Genomic DNA, 23,395 nt, shown 5'->3' on the forward strand with positions numbered 1-23,395 from the left:
ATTGGAGATAAGGCTTGGCGCTTTGGCGGGAATGTTTAAAAGTTTGAGCGTCTAGCAATCCGTCACGAACGTTGTAAATGGATAGGCTGGATACGATCTCCAGGATCATCTCCCGTTTCTCCGCTGCTTTTGGTTGTTCAAATTGTTAAAAAGTGTAGAGTCGATAGGTTTATTTGATTGTCTAGCTATCAGTCATAAAATCACATAGGTAGGCGATCCGACTGCGTCGGATCGCGGACTATATCGAAGCGTATATCACCAGGTATGCAATCCACCTGCGGTGGATTGTGGACCCCGTTAGTTGCGTAGATAGGTGAGTAATCGAAAAAATAGTTGGACCCCTTGACCGTGTTAGTTGTAAGTGAGTACCGATTTTGGAGACACATTAGAATTATAAATGTTGCACTTAAACATGTAGAAGGTGATAAGAATTTCTGTATGGCCTGGCTCTTCGGCGGTCTCGTTTCGAAGGTGGGAACGTTTGAAAGTCAAGATTCAGTGTCTAGAAATCTCCCATGGCCCATGAAAACCGGCAATTCAATGATAATACTATCCCCCAGCGTATGTCTGGTGCTTTTTTTGTACGTGTAAGAAAATGTTAATTCGAAAATCTACATGTTAGAGTGTCCAGCAAATCAGTCATTACCCATCTAAGACAAAACAAAAATAAGCAATCCACCTGTGGCGGATAGAGTGGTATGTGCCGTCGCATGTCCGGTGCTCTTTCTTATGTAAAAAGTGCAAAGTCAAAACCCGAGTTGGATTGTCTAGCAAGTCTGTCATCCCAAGTCAAAATCGATTAACATCCAATTAGCCACCTAGGTAGGCAATCCGAATTCGTCGGATCGCGGACAATGTGCTACAGCATATCAAGTAGGCAATCCACCTGCGGTGGATTGCAGACCCGACGATGGGCGTCTATAAGTGAAAACTCTATCACACAACTTACGAAATAATTTGCGAAAAATACAAACTATAACTATACAATATAAATTCAAACAAATATAATATATTGTACCTATTTATTAAAATTCATAAAAAAAATAACATATAGATACATAATATTATATTAACCAATACAATACATATAAACATGTACATGTAATGTATATATAATTATATCAAAAAAAAAAAAAATGCAAAAACCTGCATGTTTAAGTGTTAAGGAAGTCAGTCATCACCGTCTAAGACGAAACCAAAATGAGCAATCCGTCTACGGCGGATTGAATGGTAGGTATGTGCCGTCGCATGTCCGGTACTTTTTCTTATGTAAAAAGTGTAAAGTCGAAAACCGTGTTGAAGTGTCTAGAAAGTCAGTCATATCAAGTCAAAATCTATTAACTTTAAAGTTCGTCAGCTAGGTAGGCTATCCGACTTAGTCGGATAGCGAACAATGTGCTGCAGAAAATAAGTCTAGTATGTATAGCTTCTATAAGTGAAGAGAAAAAATAGTATTTTCCAAAAACCCAATCACACAACATTCGAAATAACTTACGAAAAATATAGACAATTTAAAGAATATAATATGAGTTAAATTCCTAATAATTTAAATAACATATAGGTACATAATATATAATGTACAGTCATATAATGTAAAATTAACATGTATATTATTATATTATTTATGAAATATAAAGTGAAAAAAAATGCAAAAAAGTCAATTTACGGGCGGCCGTGCCTTAGAATACACGGTAGAGTCGTTGCCGCCCGAAGAGAGCTACGACGGTTTCGAGAACCCGGACCTACCTATCATCCTATATGTTTGGGGAACCTACACCTAACCTATCGAGCCACAGTTTGTGATGCAAATCACGGTCAAAACTTCAACAATTAAGCTGTGAGCGACGTAAACCAATATATTCGATATACATCGATGTAATCGTATATAATTCTATGTATCATAATTCTACACACTGTTTAAACTTTAATTGTATTTTATTCACTTATCTGACCGTTATTATGTATGCTTGAATAATACATTTATTTGTGTTTAATAATACATGTAATTGTGTTTACGTTAAGCAATATACCAGCTACGTTATTAAGGACCAAATAATACGTCTACAATCACATAATGCAATATTTATTGAATCAAAAACAAAACAAAAAAAAACAGTATATATTTATTGTGCACTTGTGCGTTGGAACGAAGACCGACTGACATTTCGTGAACGCGAATTTTTAAGTGTACAAACCGCATATTCACGGGGTTCAAAAGAAATACACTTAACAAATAGAGCACAAACGGCAATTGAAAAGACGAAACGAAAAGAAATAATAACGACCTACGCTGGCGTCGATTGCGATGGCTATGGATCGCTTTTAAAAGAAACGAACTATATGTGAAAATGTCTAAAAGTCGAAAAACAGCGTAAAAAGCGTAACATTTTTCGAAAACGTTTAAAAACCGACCGCCGCCGCCGCTGCGAAGGTACGCGATTGGCCGCGCTATAGGGAATCGACGGAATGGGTCCGGCGGACTGGGGAAACGGAGCGGTGTTTAATTTTTTCCACCATGAGATCCTCCATGAATTCCCTATAGATCAGCTGTTTTTCTTGCGATTTTATAGTATTAGATAGAAGATTACATCATGATACTATTTATAGGCAATTTCCATTGAAACATCCGAAATTCACTGTTGCTCGCATTCTAGATAATTATTGAAGTTGACGGATCCATCTTATTTCGATGCTCGACCCACTTCGTCGACGGTCATATAATTCGATTTCCATTAAAATTTAGTTCATCGTTTGACGTCAAGCCGCATCGGCGATCGCCGGTCTCGCGTCCACTTCGTCGAAGAAACGTATACGCAGCAGCCGTCGACCCGTTTGGCGCTTACACCATTGAAACCTGGCATTACGCATTATCATGAAGGTTTTGGCCCATGCCGGTGTTTACGTCTACTGTGCGGCAGCCCGCGCATACGCTTCGTCCATCGTTTTCCGGTTTTTCCGTTCACTGTCGGTGTACTGCAACAACACCTGAACAGCGTGTGCCTTGTCCGTACGTACTACGTATCGCGGTGACATAATTACCAAGTGAAATATTTTCATGGCCGGAAAACGACATGGACACCAAAAAGCTATGATTTTGTCAACGATATCGCGCAAACAACAACAATGGTATGTGTGTTCCGACGTATTGTGCGTTGTGTATGATCGACACATCTATAATAATATGTTCATAGCACATACGACACACCAGATAGGTAATAATGATTTTGTTGTTTGGTTTTTGTTCTCGCTATATCTATTCAGCTGCAGTCCGGTCCATACCTTTCAAGTCTGTCATCGCATTTGACATCGTTTTTTGATAATATATATTCGAACGGCTGCGTTATTATAAGTATATAGTTGCCAGTTGGCGTTATTAATTATTATTTATTATAGGCGAAACTGTGTGATGCATTTTGATATTTCAATACTAAAATGGTTTGTTTTTTTTAATTTTATATAATCATGTGACGAAAAGTTAATAGTTACTTTCAAAAATTAAAAGTTTTTTATTGGTTAAGACGTGAACTGCAGTCGTTATTCCGTTAAAAATTGGTGTAGTTGCGTGAGAGGTGAAGTTAAAATAAAGACACCAAAAATGCACAATTGAACGCACAGTGGATATATTATATTATAATATGTTATTAGAACGAATTACTAATATGAATTATACTCGGTCACTCGTAACGGTCGGTGGTCGTCGTCACGGAGCTAGTTGCACGTAGAACATATTATCACCATGCAGTAGGCAAGACGCGTGGCCTTTGCCACCGGCCGTACGCCTCAGTTCGCTCAGTCCCGCATCACACCTGTTCGGTGATGGGGTATATAAGCCGGGAGATTCGACCACGCCGTAAGGTTTATGTCCCCAAATAGTGACTTTTGATACTTTGCACTTGCGACTGATGCTGACAACCGCGTGATGGGCTGTATCTTTACTCTGTGGCGTCGATCATCAGCTACGGGAATGCAGGTGGTTTTTCTGCCGGGTCTTAACAGAAAAAAAACAGAAGGGTCCTTCCAACTTAGTCTTATAAATACTTAGATATATTATATTATAGAGTATTCTTATATACGATAATATTATAGGTGTATAATTATTATTATTTAATGATCGTTTATTCGAAAGCGAAACTCGGCGGCCGATGGCCAAAAATAAACCGCCGCCGGCGGGTGGTCCGCAGTTACAAAAATGTACAACGATATACATCATGGTTGGAGCAGGAGTGCGTTGCGGCTCAGAAAGACTGTCGCGGGTGCGACGAGGCGATAAATTTACGAACCGGCGTTCCGTACACGCATATATACAGCATAATGCACTGGGGTCGCGCGGTGACGGCGCGCGAGAGAGGTCTTTTAATATTTCCCTGTCAGCCATATTTTCCATATATATACATACACACGCGGGGGATGGGGGTGGGTGCAGCCACCGCCTCCAGCACTAATGACACGGGGGGGGGGGGGGGGGACCGTGATTTACTGGGAACATTTCTCATATTTCCCGCCAGTCCTTTGCCCGTCGCCGCGGCGGCATATAGCGAACATTCGCGGGCCGGGCGAAACATAAAAAGAAAAAAAAAGGACGCGGTTTATAATATATTATTATGTAGGAGTCTCCCCATCATTTATCGCTGGTTTGATGGACGACGTTTTTCTAGCGATTCCGTCACCCCCGCGGCGAGGACTTAACGCACGTCATAATAATAAATAATAATATATATTTCGCGCGTGTCGCGGGGTGTACGCGCACTTATACTAACAGCAGCCGTGTGCAAAACGCACATATATAATATTGCGTACCTACGTAAATATAGGCAGCCCTTACCTTGCACCGGGAAGAAGAAAATAATATAAATAACCGTTCGCACGTGTGGCCGTGGGGGGGGGGGGGGGGGCGCCCGCGAAGACCGCGCCAAAGTTTCCGCCAACGACTTTTCCCGAGTGGTAATAATGTGCGTGTGTCGCCAGGGCATATGCGGACGTCGGCTTACGACGACGTCGGTTTTTTCCCTCCCCAAAAGAGCGATTCACCCCCTCGCGCGCGACCCCCCACGCCCTTTAAACCGTGTGACGGACGTGAGCACAAGATATAGTATATTGTATAATATATTAATATATACATTTCCCTCTAATAAATTATGAAAGTTAAACTGTATATTATGTACATACTGCAGTAATATATATTATTGTAATGCTCGCGACGTGTTGAAAGCTGAAAAATTATTCTGAACGTCATTCATTCGCTTTTGCGGCATTAAAGAAAATTACTCAAACACGCGGTCTTATCTCCTCGTTCTTTTTCCGCTTTCTTTCCTATGCTTTTCCTCCCGACCGGCGCCGAGATAGATATCAAATGTTTTCTCAAAACGTCACGACCGTTTTTATCCGTCTCTTTCAAAAACGTTTGGTCTTTATATTATTATTTCCCGACGAATAAAATCAAAATAATTCGAAGTCCTGTTTTCTCCCAAACACCCATGGCGTAGGTATATATTTTATTGTCGTATATTTTCATACGATTTTATAAATGCATTACCTATTTAATTATATTATGTGTTTTCGGAAAGTTTTCTCACTTCTTACCGTAATGTAAAATAGTTTTTATAATTCACAATATTTTATAGAGATTTTAATTTTTAAAATATCTTTATTTAGCTCTTTCATAATATGTATAATTCAGTAGGTACCAACAAAAAATATTCTTGTTTTTAAAAGTTGTTTCTTTTACAATTAATTACAAATTATTGTCATAAATTATATATTATATTATATTATATAACTTTTAATGTTTAAATTTCATGTAGGTATAAACAAAATTAACGACATTATGTAATCTAAATATTATTATTACTCAATATCCAATGATAATATAATTCATAGTAAGTACCAATAAATTACCAATATATTTATCGATGAAATGGCCCAACTCATATGTAGCCTATAAATAGGTATAAGGTAAAGATTTTTATTTTTATTATTTCATCAATTAAATTACAAAGATACAAATAGAAACTTCAATATTTTTGATTAATTTACATCTATAAGCAAAGCTTGTGATTAGGTAAATGAGTTACAACATGTAGTTATATACTATATATAGTTGTTCTAACAAATATACAAAAACAATTTTTTATCATATAGATATCATATAGTATTATTATCATTATTCTCTATACCTTTTTTTAAAATTTAATGATGTTGAACATAGTGGGACTTAGATGATCAACAAAATGTTTACCGAACTCTTTATTTGTGTACCATATTTCAGCTATGTCGTACACTCTAATGTCACGCTTAGTGTCTTTTTTTACAACTAATTTTACTCGTCGAAATAGGATACCAAATTGTTTGTAAAATAATTTAACTGGAAGTATCTTAAGTTGTTTATAGCTTTGTACCATAGAGCCCTGAAAATCTTTTTTGTTCAAGCAGATTCTTATAATTAAATTGTATTGCATTTCTATAGGTCTTAGGGCATATTATGGCATTATTCTGAACATCCACCCTATGCTATTAATCCATGAAGATATTTTCTAACCTTGTATTAATAAAATGTAAATAATGCGTGCACTTTTGAATCGGGTTTGTACGTAACAGTTATACAAATTAGAAATAATAAATAAATTAAAAATGTGATAAATATCTTAATACAAAATATATTAAAAATTGGATCAAACTAAAAATAAAATGTGCTTTTTTATACAATTTTTAGAATACTGAAAATAAATAATCGTTTTTTTTCCTGCACATTATTATTTATTAGGTACTATAAACGTTTATTTTTAGCGTAGGAACAAATTTGTATAGTTGGCTGGACTACAAATTGATTTTATATCATTGTATTATAATGTAGCGACCAATTGACGTGTCTCGGTACCAATTTAAATATCAAGAACGCACGCTATTCATAAGTCTAATTCAACAATAACGTTGTGTATCTTGCGTTAAAAAAATGAATTTAATAATAACGCCTATATTATGTTTGAACATTGCGAATTTATTTCATTTTATGTTTTAGCACTATTATCCTGTCACAGCATAGTTGTTTATTCCTAGTTATTAATCGTTACACATAATTTATTTATTGTTCAAAGGAGTTTGAAATGTTATTTTTACACGACCACTACGCGTAGGTACTATTATTTATTATACTATATTATAATAATTTTACGAAGTCAATATTATAATTTATATGTTATAATAATATACTATCCTAAAATTGTAATAGATAGTTATTATAAATAACGCCTTCAAGGTGATCGCATTTTAATATAATACTCGTATATATATCTACAGTGTATTTATTCTTGTTTTACGATAGAAGAAATTGATGACTACCGTGCAATTATCTCTACTGTTATAATATAGGTATACGCGTACAATGTTAATATTGCAAAATAATAATAATTTATAGTTCCAAAGACTATTAATTATGTTCCACAGTATGATAATAATTTACGGTGTAGGTAGATAGGTATTTTTAGAGGACATTAATTAAAGAGATCCCTTGGCGTGCAGCGTTTTTAATAAAAACGTATAATAGGTTGGCGTAAAACAAAAGAGACGAAGTGTATAGGTATCTACTGATTAGAGGCATCGACTCGTATAATATGGCAATCAATATATTATAATATAAGTGAAGTATAATAATTATGATACTGTATTATCATTATCTGTTCCCGATCTCGATGGATGATATTTGAAAAATAATACACCACGGAGCCAAAGACGGTTGTCGAAATCTTAGTTCAAAGAGCTTTTATGTATAGGTATATATTATAGAGGGAATAATAATGGATGTGTTCCCGTTTTTGTCAAGCACAATATTATAATATAATAGATAACATTATATTATAAGAAGTGTTATATCCGTACTCTGCAGGGGCAGTTGGACCACCGCCGCCACTTTGAACCGCCGCAAATCCCATCGTCGCAGCCTTCCACACAGATTGAACCGGAGGCGGTGCAAATAGACCTCCTCTGACACACGCTAGCACCATAGCACATGTGTGGTAAATAAATCACACGCCACGTGGCATATATCGCTCGTGTGGAGGTAGTGTGAACACTAGCATACCGTACGTGGTACGTCAATTATATTATTATTGCGATGCATACGCCCAACTTTATAGGTGGTGACTTGGGGGGGGGCTTACCCCCCGCCCATCAAATATATTGTATTGGATAATAAGTGACGAAAAACGTTTTATAAGATGAGTTCTAAAATTGGCTATGAACGAGTATAGGTACCTACCTATATGGCGCAAGAGTGCAAGACTAGCTGTTTCTTAACTCTGCAGGAAAATGATTATAGATTTGCATGGTACCTATAACTGCAAATCTAAGCCTTAAGGAGTACACTGTGGCGATCTAACTTCTTTTTTTGCCAATGAGAACCAACTTTTTACCGTAAATTATTAAGGTGATTTTATATTTATTATTTTAAATAATTAAAAATACAATCCGATACGTTTATTTAAAAGTTCCAATAGTAATAATTTGAATAAAACACATAATTCGAGGGAAATGTGGGAGTGTGCATGCTTGGTGAATCATACTGGATAAATATTGATGTACATTTATATTTATTAAATATTTTAATATCATTTGAAAATATACTGAGTTATAGAGGGGTGTAGGAGAAATGTCCACACAGACCAATAAGGAAAAAATATGACGGCTACAACCTCTCCCCGCCTCAAAAAAAAAGTAGGTCCAAAAGTTGTGCTTATGCTACAACGTTAACTTGCTGTCAATTCGGACGTTCACCGAAAAAATAAACGAGAAAAACCGACCGGAAGAATATTATGGGATATGGCAACGATAATAAATTATTTCATTATTATTATAATAATATACGAAACGGCAATATTAATATCGTCCATTCGTCCCCATGAGTTTTCGAAACGCTATGCGAGCCGCGGCGGGACGTGCGTTATTACTTATTACAATTATTATTATATACGTCGGCGGAAATCGCTGTTATCGATGGTGACACCTTTTTTCTTCCCTCTTTCGTATCGATAAATTATTGTCATAAATACACAAAGAAGACCGGACAAAGGACTATTATTATTATCGCAGAGTTATAATGTGCGAACCGCGCGGGCCGAATGATACGCGGGCTTGTATTAAGGCACAGTTCGCGGAAAAAGTGCTGATGTCGCATTACCGTGGTAGTGGTACAATGGCAACACGTGCCTGACAATGATAAAATAAATCCCGTCAAGAAGGCCCGTGTATAAAAAGTAGGCAGGTTGGACGTCGAGAATTCGAAATGAATATTATAGGTACGATATTTTGGTGAGTGGTGATCGATGGTCGACGAAGCATTAAGGAGGACACATATTTTCTGAATAAGATTATCTGTACAAAATATATGCATTTTTATATCATTATGTTCACGTATATACCTACATGTGAAAAGCGTATTATACATTCATAATATTCTAATATTATCATATCCGGCGATTTCAGTGAAACATATCTTATTATGCAGAAAATTATAATTATAATAATTTATACTACCTATGTCTTTACTATTTTTTTTTATTTTTTTATCGAATAGGAAGAACGTCAAATTTAAATATGGTTCAACTACGTAGGTTCAATATTACCATTGTAATATTACATATTTAATAATCATCACGATCGCACCACCTATCTCAAATTTTGGACAAATTGAGTTAGCAACACTATCTTAATATTCAACATTTCACGCGGAATCGATTGGTTGTATCGAAAAAACGATACCACAGCGTATCTAAAATAGTAATACAACATCACAACACCACGCCTATCTCCATACGAATTTCTCTGTGTCAAATTGAAATCATTTAAGCATTTATAAAAATATCAGTTTCATCGTAACATTTTTAGTTTTATTCATTTTAACTAGCTGATCCTAAGCACTTCGTTGCCCATTAAAAATGCCAATTCTATATGAATAGCAACCATTTTAAACCAATGGCAACCAATAATTATTATTATAATAGCTTTAAAACCCGTGGCAACCATTTATAAACAAAAATTTACATAGGAAATCTCAAAATCCCGGTTTGAGCACCTCCTGGGGTTGGTCTTTTCCCTTTTTAAATTAGCCTATCTTCTGCCCAGAGGTCTAATCTATCTCTGTTCCAAATTTCATCAACATCGGTCCAGCCGTTTAGGAATGCATAAACGATACACACACACAGACAGACAGACAAATATTCATTTTTATAAATTACATAGATTATTGAACAAATTTATAATGTATTTCATATTTTACGTGAATTGATTCACATATTAATGTTTATTATGTGTTTTAGATACTATTTTGAAATTGGTTATGTTGTGTTATTGAATATTATGATAGACACTGTTGTTTGTATTGCTATTGAGATAGTTTGTATTGTAGTTTAAATTATATGAGATAGCCCCAGTTGGTTTACATTATTTCAAATACTTTGGTTTATTAATAATGTATTTATTGTTTTTTTAATTTTTTTCTGTTAGAATCACAAAAAAAAACTTTTCAAACTAACTAAAAATATTAAAACATTCATAAAATTTACCATCAACTACACAGGAACCGATTTTTTGCTCTCCTGCAAAGTTGATAAAACACAGATAGTTGTTGGAATTTAGATGTTGCTTTTTAAGCAACGAAATATTAAAAGATTTCGACGTGGTGGTAAAACCGCGGCGGTAAATGACAAAATACATTTTTAAAACACATAACGATATATTTGTTTTTATCCTGAAATGCAATAAAAGTAAGTTAACGTTAACACAAAAGGGTATAAAATACTAAAATATATTATGCCAGATGAATAATTCAAATTAATCGCCCTACACAGTTTTTTGAAATACACTGTATTTTTACCGATTTCGTTTATATTTATTATTTACTACTTGAACCGTTGTTGTATGCGTGTACACCTATTATCTGCACTGAAAATATGTCTCCGCAGATAATTAATTGGATGAAATAAATTAACAACGGTCATGGTATAAAAAAAAATGTATTGTGTAACCTATTGTAGTATTGTTCTTAGGTTACAAATGATGACGTCGGAAATTGTAATAATAATGAAACAACAATACTGGTGGTTTTTTTTTCTTTTACTTTTTTACAATGCTTTTATTTGATCTATTTACGATGGTGGAAAAAGTACTTATAACACTATTATCATTTACCCTATTATGATATATATGATGAGACTTGTTATCTTTATGATATTGTGCCTGTAGTAAAAATGCTCACAATTCTGTGGACAAATTTCCAACTACATTTAGCACGTATAATGGAGGTTCAAGTATTTTTATAATTATAAATAACTTTGTTTTATTATTATTATTTTTTGTTTTTAAGTTTTTACAAACATTATATTATGTACTCGTTGTATGATAATATTATAATATAGTTTTGTCGATTTAAATGATTTAAATAATAAACAATCATTATTTAACCATAATAATAGAAAATAGTAAATTTCCTAGTATATTTTGTATTTTTAAAGTGTTTTACATATTTATAAGAGGTGCATATTATTTAATACCTAGAATAAACCATTTAAAACCCTCGTTTTCACTACCAAATTATACAGGTTGATTTACCAAGTTTGTTCGCCCCCATTTTTTCTTTTAATAATGAATTTATTCAAATTCTGGTTTTGGAATTTTTAAATATACTTATAGACCATGTTTTCAAATTTTTGAATTTTTTCTACTACTTAAGTAGTGTCCTGTAGCGATACAAACTTCTGTTTTTCAAATGAAAAACCACCTTTTTGACTGTAAATTATATAGTGGATAATTTTTTTGAACGTGTTGTTGTTCCTACCTAATTCAAAATTTGAGTAAGTAGTTTTTTAGTTATTAAAATTTTTCTACTTATTAAGGATAATACTATAATAGTTCTTAAAAATGATTTTACATAAATATAAAATATACGTAAAACTGGATCTAGTATTCGTTATACTTGGGCCATTTTACAAATTGTTAATACTGAAAGATTAATATTAATGATTACTATTTTCAAATTTTCAAATTATAGCCCACATATCTTATAAACCCATTACTATGGACCTTTTATCTTTAGAACACAAAGTTGACTAACTCGAAACGCACCAGTTCGAATTTTGATTCTGATACGCCAAAAATTTTAGAAAAATTATCTACTTTATAATTTACAGTTGAAAAGGGGTGTTGTTCTCATTTAAAAAAATAGAAACTTGTATCTCCACATTACACTCCTTAAGTAGTTCAACAAATCTCAAGAATTTGAAAATATGGTCTTAAAGTATTTTTAAAAATCCCAAAAATCAGATTTTGAATAACTAAACTTTTGAAGCAAAAAAAGTGAGTGAGCATGCTTGGTGAATCACCCTGTATATAAGATTCCTGAAACAACGTGTTATGGAAAGCACTTAAGCACTCGAACGTTTTAATATTTTTACTGTGTTTGGTGACGATAATAATATAGTTATAGGCATCTCAAAAAGTATTTTACTGTAATGTATGAAATGTTTACCAAGAAACATGTGAACAACAATATCATAAATTATAATAAATAAATGAAATTAGCTACAACAAATAATATTTATTTAAATATGGAAATATGTAGTTATTAAATTTAAAAACATGACAGTCAATTTAATTACTAGGTTGACATTTAGAATTATTTATTGTACAGTTACATGTTAAAAGGGTATACAGAATTCAGAATGTAGGTAGACTTAATTTTATTGTACATTTTACTATTTTAGATACCTAACTTATTGTTACTTCAACATAATCGTAAACATAATAACTGTTTTTAAATCCTATACCTACACAAATATTCAATATATTGTAAAACATTTTTTCACTCAACATTTTAATATTGTATCATACATTTCGTTAAGGTACTTGTATTACAATTAATATACATATATATATATATTTATATCGTATATTATAATCCATTTTTTTTTTTTTATTAGTAATGATTTTTATTGATAATTTCTATTTTATTATTTTCCAATAATTTGTATACTCTCAGTTATTATTAATTAACGAAGTACATAAGTATAAGTGAAATTTACAGTTATTATATAATTTTAACGGGATTGTGATTACTTAGGGTCAGTGTTCGGATTAGATAAGTAGTTTTTTATCTAGATAAAGATAAAGATAATGCAACTTTAATGTATCTAGATAGAGATAAAAGATAACTTAACTCATATTTATCTAGATAAAAAAAAATACAATTTTTTTTTAAATGGGTTTTAAATTTAGGTATATTTTAGTTGGGCACTAGGAACATAATCATAATAATAATGATAAAAATAAAAATAATTACATTATTTATAAACCATAAACTTGGTTTGAGAATCTGTATAAAAATTTAAATGCGTTTGTACAATTTAGATTCTAGATGAATTAATTTAGATGAGTAAAAAAATTATCTAAGATGAACGTTTAGATACCTTGTAACTATTTATCTAGATAAGATAAAACTATAAAATATGAGCAAATAATTATCTAGATATTCATCTAGATAAATTTATCTAGATAAGTCCGAACACTGCTTAGGGTATGATTTGGAGAAGAAGTTGTCACAATAAAATGTACCTATAGCGGCTATAGGCCATAATATCTGCAGAATATTTGATGGCCAGAGACTAGAGAGAGAGAGAGAGATAGAGAGGGAGAGAGAGAGAGAGAGAGAGAGAGAGAGAGAGAGAGAGAGAGAGAGAGAGAGAGAGAGAGAGAGAGAGTGAGAGAGATAAGGAAAGAGGGATGAGAGAGATAGAGAAGGAGTGTTGAGAGAGAAAGATGGGGAAAGCTGTGGTTTGGCCGGCGGATCGGACCCGTGAAGACGAATTAATTATCCGGTTGGCGGCCATTGCCACCGTCGTCGTCGTCGTCGAGTGAAATATGACGTTCAAGAGGGTCATCGTGGATCATCAATCGTCCGGAGATGTTTTTATTAATACGCGAAAGGCCGGCGACGGCGGTCCGTCTATTTCTATATACAATATAATGCTATAACGACCGACGCCGTATACGCACGCACGGCACGGACTATCCTAAGTCTCGTCACCGCTGCCAGCTGTGCGCGAATGAGCGACCATACGACAGCGACGACGATGACGACGACGGACGATGGGTGCGAAACACGGACAGGAAGCCCGCAACCAATTGTTCCCCGTTCTAATTAGGAAACACATTGTCACGAGTGCGCGCGGGTCCGACGGACGATGTGGCGATGAAAAATGATGGTCGCGAGCATTTTGAGACTTTGGCCGGGCGCAGCTAATAATGTGCATAGAAATATATATATATACATGCGTCTAAACCATACTATGCTTCTCTCCGTTCGTTCGTGAAAATGATTGATGACATGGCCGCTCGGATGACACCGACCGGAGTCGCAGCCATATTATACTATGACGATGCCGACGACGGAGGTCGACGCACAGTCTTACGAAAATCAAACGGTTCTAACGTCGTCGTATTCTATTGTACAAATTACGCCTATATAATATTATTATAATGTGCTTACACCAGGCGTATAATGTCGTACGTTCTACGAGTGACATGAGATATTCCTTACGTCCATATACTGTCTATAATAATAGACCTACGTAAAAAATAAATTAAAAGGTTCGGGACGATGCGTCGTACATACAAAGTCAAAGACCGCGTACACGGATTGAATGAAGGCAAAAACCGAAAGATGTTTCAACACCAGACAGTACCTATACTCATTACTCAGTATACGTATTGTATTACGTATACATTTTTAAGCATACTCTTCATACTATTTCGAGTATTTATTATTTTTTCACTCTATTTAGTGTGCCTAATCATACGGTAATCACGCGATGGTTAGGGTATGCCGTGGTTGTTTCTATCAAAGAACTTTAAATCTATGTTTTCCATAAATTATTCCAAGTAACTATTCCCAAATACGTTTTTGAAAAAAATTAATTGTTTATCACATTACCCATATATTATTATTTTATAAAAATAGGCAATAGTAATACGAGTTTCACTGAAATTATTGATTTTGGGCAAACAATTATTTTAAAACTGAATAATGTATTATATTTTATTAGCCACATTTTAATATTTGAAATACAAAATGATATATTATTTAAAATCATCAAAAGGGCCGTATTTTATTCCACCGATATTGGCAGTTTAGTATTTTATAATGTAGGTAATGTCGTACCCAGACGTTGTATTAAAGATAGTATTTGAATAATGTACAGAGCAATATAAATAATAAATAAGAATTGGTAGGTATTACACGCACTTGACGAATGTACTTACGTCAATCGACTGTAGTTGTAGATATCACATTTTATGCACAATTTAACGCTATTTTGATGTTTACCGGCAAATGGGTTAATGTTCGTTCAAATAACGAAACGTATATCTCAGAATTACCTCGGTACATCACGAAAACACGAACATACCGTAATTTAAAAACGAGACTTTGGTTGGGCTACTATAGGTTAGGTGTTAACATTGTGTCTGAGCACTGAGCCTATACCAATTTTTTGAGTTTATACAGCTAATGATTGCTCCCCCCACCCACCCCGTACTTTTTTTTCGTGCCGGCCCTGGGTAGATATACGCACATTACATATTTATATTGTATCGTATACAACAATAATTCACGTTGACGCATGCTTTATATACGACATAAACATAAAGGTATACCCAGATACACACTTTATGTCTAAACTCTAGAAATATAGTCAAAACACTAGGTTTGATCAGGATAACAGGTACATCTAGATGTAGCTACCGTCAAACTGAACGGCCAAGATAACAGCTATTACGGGATGGTTTTAAATGCATATTATACGTCGAGTAAAGTTCTGGATACACTTGCATAAGAATACACACATACACATACACACGCACACAAACTAGACGACCTCCAAGATAACCAGTGCGGAATAGTCTTAGAAATATTGTGACCACCGTTAATATTGGACGCAGAAGAACCTAAAATTAGAAAGCCATTACTTGTCCGAAACGCTTTTATATATTAATAAAACATAAAACTCTCTCTATTTCCGAGTCATTGCACACGCTCTTATGAACTCAGACGTCTAGACCTGCATAATAATAATAATATATTTTTCCGAAGGCCTATATTATACCGGACCCACGACTCACGACCGAACAAACCCCGTACACCGCACTATTATAGTTATTCTCTATAAATGTCAATGGCGATTTTATTGACTTATCCTATTCGCTCCATAGATTTTGGCCTACTTGAGTTTATATTAATATTATATTGTATTCGTCTCTCAAATAATATAGGTCGTACATAGATGACCGCTGACCAAATTGTAATATAAATACTTATATGATTATCGTTCTATACCCATAAGTATATTATAATAACGTCTTTTACGTATTTATTTATAATTCCAGCATTAAACGAATCCTCATTTCATGTCTTTGTCAAGCCAAACCACATTTTTTTATCTTCAAGTCGGTAAATAATAGTACAAAGCAGTTTATACAGACACCGTTGTAGGTACATGTCATGTTGTGATTTGAACGAGCTGTATACATCATCATCGGTAACAAAAAATTGTTTAAAGGTAATAGAACACCCTGAATATTGTCTCATTTTAATGACCGTGAGGTCATACAGTGATTGACACTAACTATCCGAGCCAACGTTTGATTGACAGTCAAAGGGTTGAATACCTATCTGGCTATAGTTTGACATGGACGTTTTATTTTTTTCTAGATGATTTGAATTATTCTTTGATAAGACGTGTCACGCGATAAGTGGCTGTATAATATTCATTATAACCTTATACAGTCAATTTTGTTATATATTTTATATTATAATATATTATTTCGTTCTGATTCGTCTCACCAATCATTATATACATGCTCCTATTTAATTATACATACAATTAAATATACTTGTTATGAAATTTGTATTACATTTAGAGTAAAAGTTGATCAATTCACATCCATCCTTTAGAATGAATACCTACACAAATAATAGAATAAATTACAAATTATTGGAGAAAAACATTTTTTACTATCCTCTTTTAAATATACTGATTTCCAAATATTGCAATACTTACAATTTTACCTATTGGGTACTTAATAAATAATAATTCAAATGTTTATGTACCTACTATTTTCGTAGTAAAAATAATTCTACGAACAATATGTTTTCGTTTACTTTTCGAAGTGCAGGCATTCATCTTTGGTTAAAAATTAAAATACAAAACAATATTGTTTTAGAGTTCATTCATATTCGCTAACGCTAAAACACTCTCTCAACATCATCATCATAAGTAATATTGTAATATTAAGCCTCACATACGCTGCTTTTCGGTTTTCCGAACCGGCTTACGTGAGTCTTAACTCTTAAGTGTTTTTTTACGTCCACTGTAAAGTATATGCATATTAATTTAACATGCGTGTTGACTGTTGATGTTCTGCTACAGGTACGCACCTTTTTGTCCTAACCACGAGTAACTTCGAAAGCTGAGTGACCGCAGTACAGGGCTGTTATAAAATAATAAAGTCAAATCTATAAATAAATCCTCGTTATAAATAACATTCCATATAGATTTTCTATTTCATAATCACGAATTAAGATATACAGGATATCGAACAAAACCTTATCGGTTGATGACAAAACTTTCTGGTTTTAAATTTGACTCGTAGCGATTAAAATCGACGTTAGATAGTTTTTGTAGTTTGTACTATCATACTATTCATGAATTGGGTTGGATATATAGGTACGTAAATAAATTCTTAGAGTTTTAAAATTGGCTGGTTACTATAGACCAATAGAAAACTGCGAGAGCGCTGGTACCTAGTCATTGTGGAAATCGAGAACATTCCGACTTCAAATTATAACATTGATAGAGAGATGTCGTTCCGTATCCTGTAGTGTATCTTAATTCGTGACCATAAGTCGTCTAAAAAATCACGTGCAAGAGTTTGGTAGGCCCGTCGTGGACCTCTGTCCCTCTCCCCACCCCACAAAAGTATACTATTATTATTATTATTATTTAATATAGTACGGCACCGTGGTTGCAGTGCTGCAGCCCATTCTGAGGACTCGACATCTGCAACCGCGTACCGAACATCAAACCCCGGTGACGCTTATACGGTCCATTTATAAATTGGCATTTCGGCGGGAGACGCGATCTGGATCCCACTCCGTTTGCCACTGCCCGGTATTATGACGGGGTACGGTCGTGTAAATAGTAATTTATTGGCTACGGTGCAATTTCGTTTTGCGGCTGAGCAGACGAATAATGCGACGACGACGGCGACAATGACGACGACGACGAGTGACACGTTCCGTTGGCGGCCGACCAAACACTTTACGCGTGCGGCGTATCCGCTGCCAAATCTAATGGGTCGGTTAATATGAATATCGTCTTAAAACGCGTGACCCCTTCTTCATCCCCTGCACGCCATTAAGAGGTGCCGACGAAATTTCTCGGCTGAATCACGTGTTTCGTGTCCGGACACTTTGTAATATTTAGTATTTATGTCCTATACGACGTATGACATAATATATAATATATAAGCACCGTGGATCGCATCATACGATTCGTATGCAATGCGTACAATAAAAGACGTATTATTATACATAAGTGTTAATATTTTAACAGTTGATGACACAACAGTAGGTATACTTACAGCTATCTCTTAAAAAAAACTGTTTAAATCCGATACTCCGATTCATACATTCGGGTTATATCTAGACAATATGTATACATTTTAAATATATTATATTATTATATTAATCTAAAGGCAAACGGTGTATTTAAACATGTGGCCTGTTTCACACAAGGCCATGCCTTTGGGAGGTGGTTAAGGGTTCATCTCCCCTCCCGAAAATTGGTCTTGCGTTCGACCACGGTTCCATACGCACACGTCGTCTGAAAAAATGTCCAAAGTAATCCCGAAAACTTCAATGCACTTTGGATGAGCTGTGTTAGCATAATATGTACCTAACACGATTACTATACATTATTCGGCGACGGACGGAAATCGATTACGTTATTTTAATTGTATAGGGACATCATAGTATTTCCATTTTAGAATTGTTACAAGAATGTGTTGAGGTGTATAATACATACATTAATACATTATTATAATTATCGACTATAACAGATATGTAGCTTTAATAATTATTAATTTGGTCTAACTTTACTAACCTACAGCATAATATAATGCAGTATAATATTATAATATGGACATGATGAGTGATTGCTTGTACTGCAGTTGTCAGCTGTACCTACGTTTCGTATTGACATGACGCGAAGTTCAGCTTTTCAAAATACCTAAACCTTATACACTATTCTAAATATAAAAATTAAGCCTATAAGGTTATATGGTATTATAAACATAGTATACAATTTTATAATATATTCTATTTCATGTCCATATGTAAAATCGTATTATCGTGATCTCATAAACGAACATAAATAAACGTACCTATTAACCATCGAATAAGCCATAAGGTACCTATAATAGTTTGACGAATTTCAAAGAAAAAAAGAAAACCACGAATCGATAAAAAAGTATTATTACCCGTATTTTTCATATTAATATGATCGATGTATTCATATTATTATAATCGTATATGACCAATATTTGAGACCTTATCTCTCTTGTTGAGAATAAAATATTTGCGTGTTTAAATATTGCTTACAAATCTGAAACGATCAAACGGAATTTTCTCTGTGACTCACGATAAAACGTATACAATAAAGCTGCGATTAATGCTTATTTTAAATACTCAGTGAGGAATAACTATAAACTACATTAAGTAAAGATTTTAAAAATATATGCTTTTGCAGACACGCCGGGGCCAGGCCACATTATCGTTTATAGCAACGATATTGTTTGTAAAAGCACAATTACATTGGCACGTATCTTGCGCAAATTACCGACTTGCGTGTACAACAGATGGCAGAAGCAGACAATATAATGGGATACTTTGATGGTATTGTATCCAATTCGATTACACCAAGACAGTAAAAGAAACGACTTTGGTAAGTTGTGTGTCTTAATTTCATTACCAACTCTAAATCCAAAAGTATCCATGTGTAGGTAGTACCTATATATAGTAATAATACTTTAAACATATAATAGGTACAAGCTGAAAGTTATGTTTGACATTTTAGTTACGATAGGTACTCAACATTTTTAATATCCAAGTGTTTCAATATATTATACGTTTACAATATCAATTAATCCAAACTTGAAACCATGAAAAAGATGGTCTATCGTTACTTTATGTACTACTTTAATATTATAATAAATATATGTATAAATAATTGGGTTAAAATAAACTTTAATTACTTAATAACTATAAACATAAATTAAGAGATAAGACGATTGAAAAAAATACAAAACTAGTCACTATTACTATTGTTTATGAATAATTATGTTATATTCTGATTTATTCTGAATAGTTACTGCAGGTTATAGACAATGTGCATAAGTGGTAGGTATAAAAATTTTAACGAAATCACTACTTGTCAATATTATAAGTTTTTATTGTAATAGTAAAATATTGAACAATGATATGTGATAACCTATAAGGTCTTTATTCATTTAAGTTAATCAATAATGCATATTTCCTTTTATTTTTACAAAAATTGCTTAATAGTTAATGTGATTTGATTTTATAATTGTATACTGATTAATCACGCGACGTTTAACAAACACTATTTAACACAATTTAACTAACAAAAAGTTAAGCACTTAGTTAAATTGACTACAATTTCTACCAAGCTTTCGAATTCATCTATATCGGAGTACCATTATCATATATTATGGTATCCAGTATTCCAGCAACTTCGTGTAAATATATAGCCCACTCAGATCCATCAATTAGAATTTAGAAATGTGGGCGTTGTCGAGCTGCTTCTTAGAATATAGCATATATATAATGCTGATAATTGTTCGAGTACTTATATTTAAATAGCGTAGCACATAAGCTAATCTACATTAGTAATAACAATAACTAATAACCGTAAAAATATCATTATTTAACTCGATGGCTAAGTGAATATATCCACGAAAAAGGTTCTCAAATTATGCTGCAGATATCGCACTGTACCTCAAAGCAACAGTTATGGAAAACGGGTTTCTTCGTGTATAGTAGAGTTGATCGAGACGATTTCCGACTTTCGAGGGGTAAGATTGTTCAGCAGGCTTTTATAGGTTTCCTGAATTTGAGGTTGAATCTTGTATAAGGTGATATCAATATCATTAAAATAATTGACAGTATAAAATAAAATTTGCATGATATGACTATAAAAAATATATGTATCGCGTACCGTTATGTTAAATTTTTAATATTAATCTTTATTATTAGGTATAAGAGGTAGGTACAGATTAACGTTGATTGTTGTAACTCGGAAGTGTTGTAAGTTTTAAGTTGCAACCCATAATTAATAATATTATAAAAATAAATAGGTACATAATAGTTTTAATGACACGACTCATATTACTGTTATGCAGGACTCTAAAAACAAGATAATTATTCAAATTGTTTTGATTAGGTTATATTTATTTATTTATATTAATGTTCTTCAAGATTCAAGTGATAATGTGTTAAATCAGTAGCCTTAAAAAGACTATGTTAGAGAGTGCATTTCACTATATAGTTACGAAATGCTGGTAATATTTTACAAGAAATCACCAAATTAAATTAACATTGTAATGTTACCTATTTACACACTTATCCATAGGCGTGCGCAGGGTTTTGTGTCGGGTGTAGCATACTTTTTTAATCGGCCCTAAAGAACAATAAGCAGCCCAGTTATTTCCTTTATATAGCCTCCCCCCCCGAATTCTGTTTAGCACCACTGTGTAAACATTTAATATTTTATAAGTTCATATAATCCATATAAGCTATATATAAACAGTAAACACAAATGGTTAATGTGCTATTGTCATTTGGGTTGTGTCTGTATCTGTAGACTATAATCTAGCATTCTAGTGTGTACGTCCAATTTCTCCAATAATACCCATCTATTTTTAGACTTGTATTGATAAAATAGTATTATAATTTTTCATTTGAATAACATTGAACATTTATATTTTAATTTAATTACAAACTCAATATGTTTAAAATTATTCATTCTATGTATACCTTTCAAATAAATATCTACCAGCCCACTAAATCCAAAATAAATTGTCAGGTGCAGCGAAAGCAGCATTCGCTGCACCCGTGCGCACGCCTATGCACTTATCACTTACCAGTATCTCACATTACAATTAAAAGATCGAACAAATAGAACTCCTTAATTTTATTTAGCAAAGAACAGATTTGGACACATAATATGTGTTACACAATGTCATCCAATCAGTAAGATCCACATCTCATTTTCAACATGTACAACAACTGTAAGCTATGCATTAAAAATAATAACAAAACGATATCGATTTTTGAAACAGAAAATTTCTGTTTTTCACTTTTGTACCCGCATTAAAATTCAAACAGATATAGCAATTCCTCATGTAGAGTTCATCATAACCATATAATAGCATTTATTACACACTGTGGTATTTCTATATTTATTTTAGTGTTTACTATTTTGTAGGTTTTGTATACTTCATGTTATGCATCATGGTATTATAACACTTTTAGTTCCAACTTTACAGTTTTTAATACGAACGTGGTTTTATTAATCGTAAATCGTTGAAAATGAAAATGTATATAATAATACATATAATACTATGTATGTTCAACTGTTGACAGAGTTCTGAGTTCTGACAACAGCATTTCGACACCTATTTTCAACATTCAGTGAAAAAAAAGATTTATATAAAAACATTTTATAATATATTTATGTCACAGTATGTTATTATAAAAGTAACAATGTATATTGAATAATTAGTGTTCATAATAATAGATAAACACATGGTAAAAAAATAGTAATTTATAGATTACAGTATTCCTTAATTTATTATTTGTATTCTACATAATATTTCATGTTTATGTAATTATGGATTGTGTGTTATTAATTAAATGAATTAATAAAATATATTATTAAATATTTAAATTGAGAATTTAACATACAATAATTATTATTGTATCTCCTGTGTGTTAATATATTATAAATAAATAAAAATATACATAAAGACAATTATTTTCGGTCTTTGAGTATCAATAATAATATGGCTAGCTTTGATATAAACCATTCTAGGAAATGATATTAATAATCCTTTATTGCTAAAAAAAATAACACGTTAACCATTATATTGTTATGTTTTTATTATAAAGATAAATATTTTTACTCTCGTATAATATATTTGATGAATTTTTTCATAACAGAATCTTTATTATATTTCAAAGAATGAATTTATATTATATTCATTGAAGCTCTTTCTT

This window comes from Metopolophium dirhodum, chromosome 4, assembly GCF_019925205.1.
Source record: "Metopolophium dirhodum isolate CAU chromosome 4, ASM1992520v1, whole genome shotgun sequence".
Lineage (NCBI taxonomy): Eukaryota > Metazoa > Arthropoda > Insecta > Hemiptera > Aphididae > Metopolophium > Metopolophium dirhodum.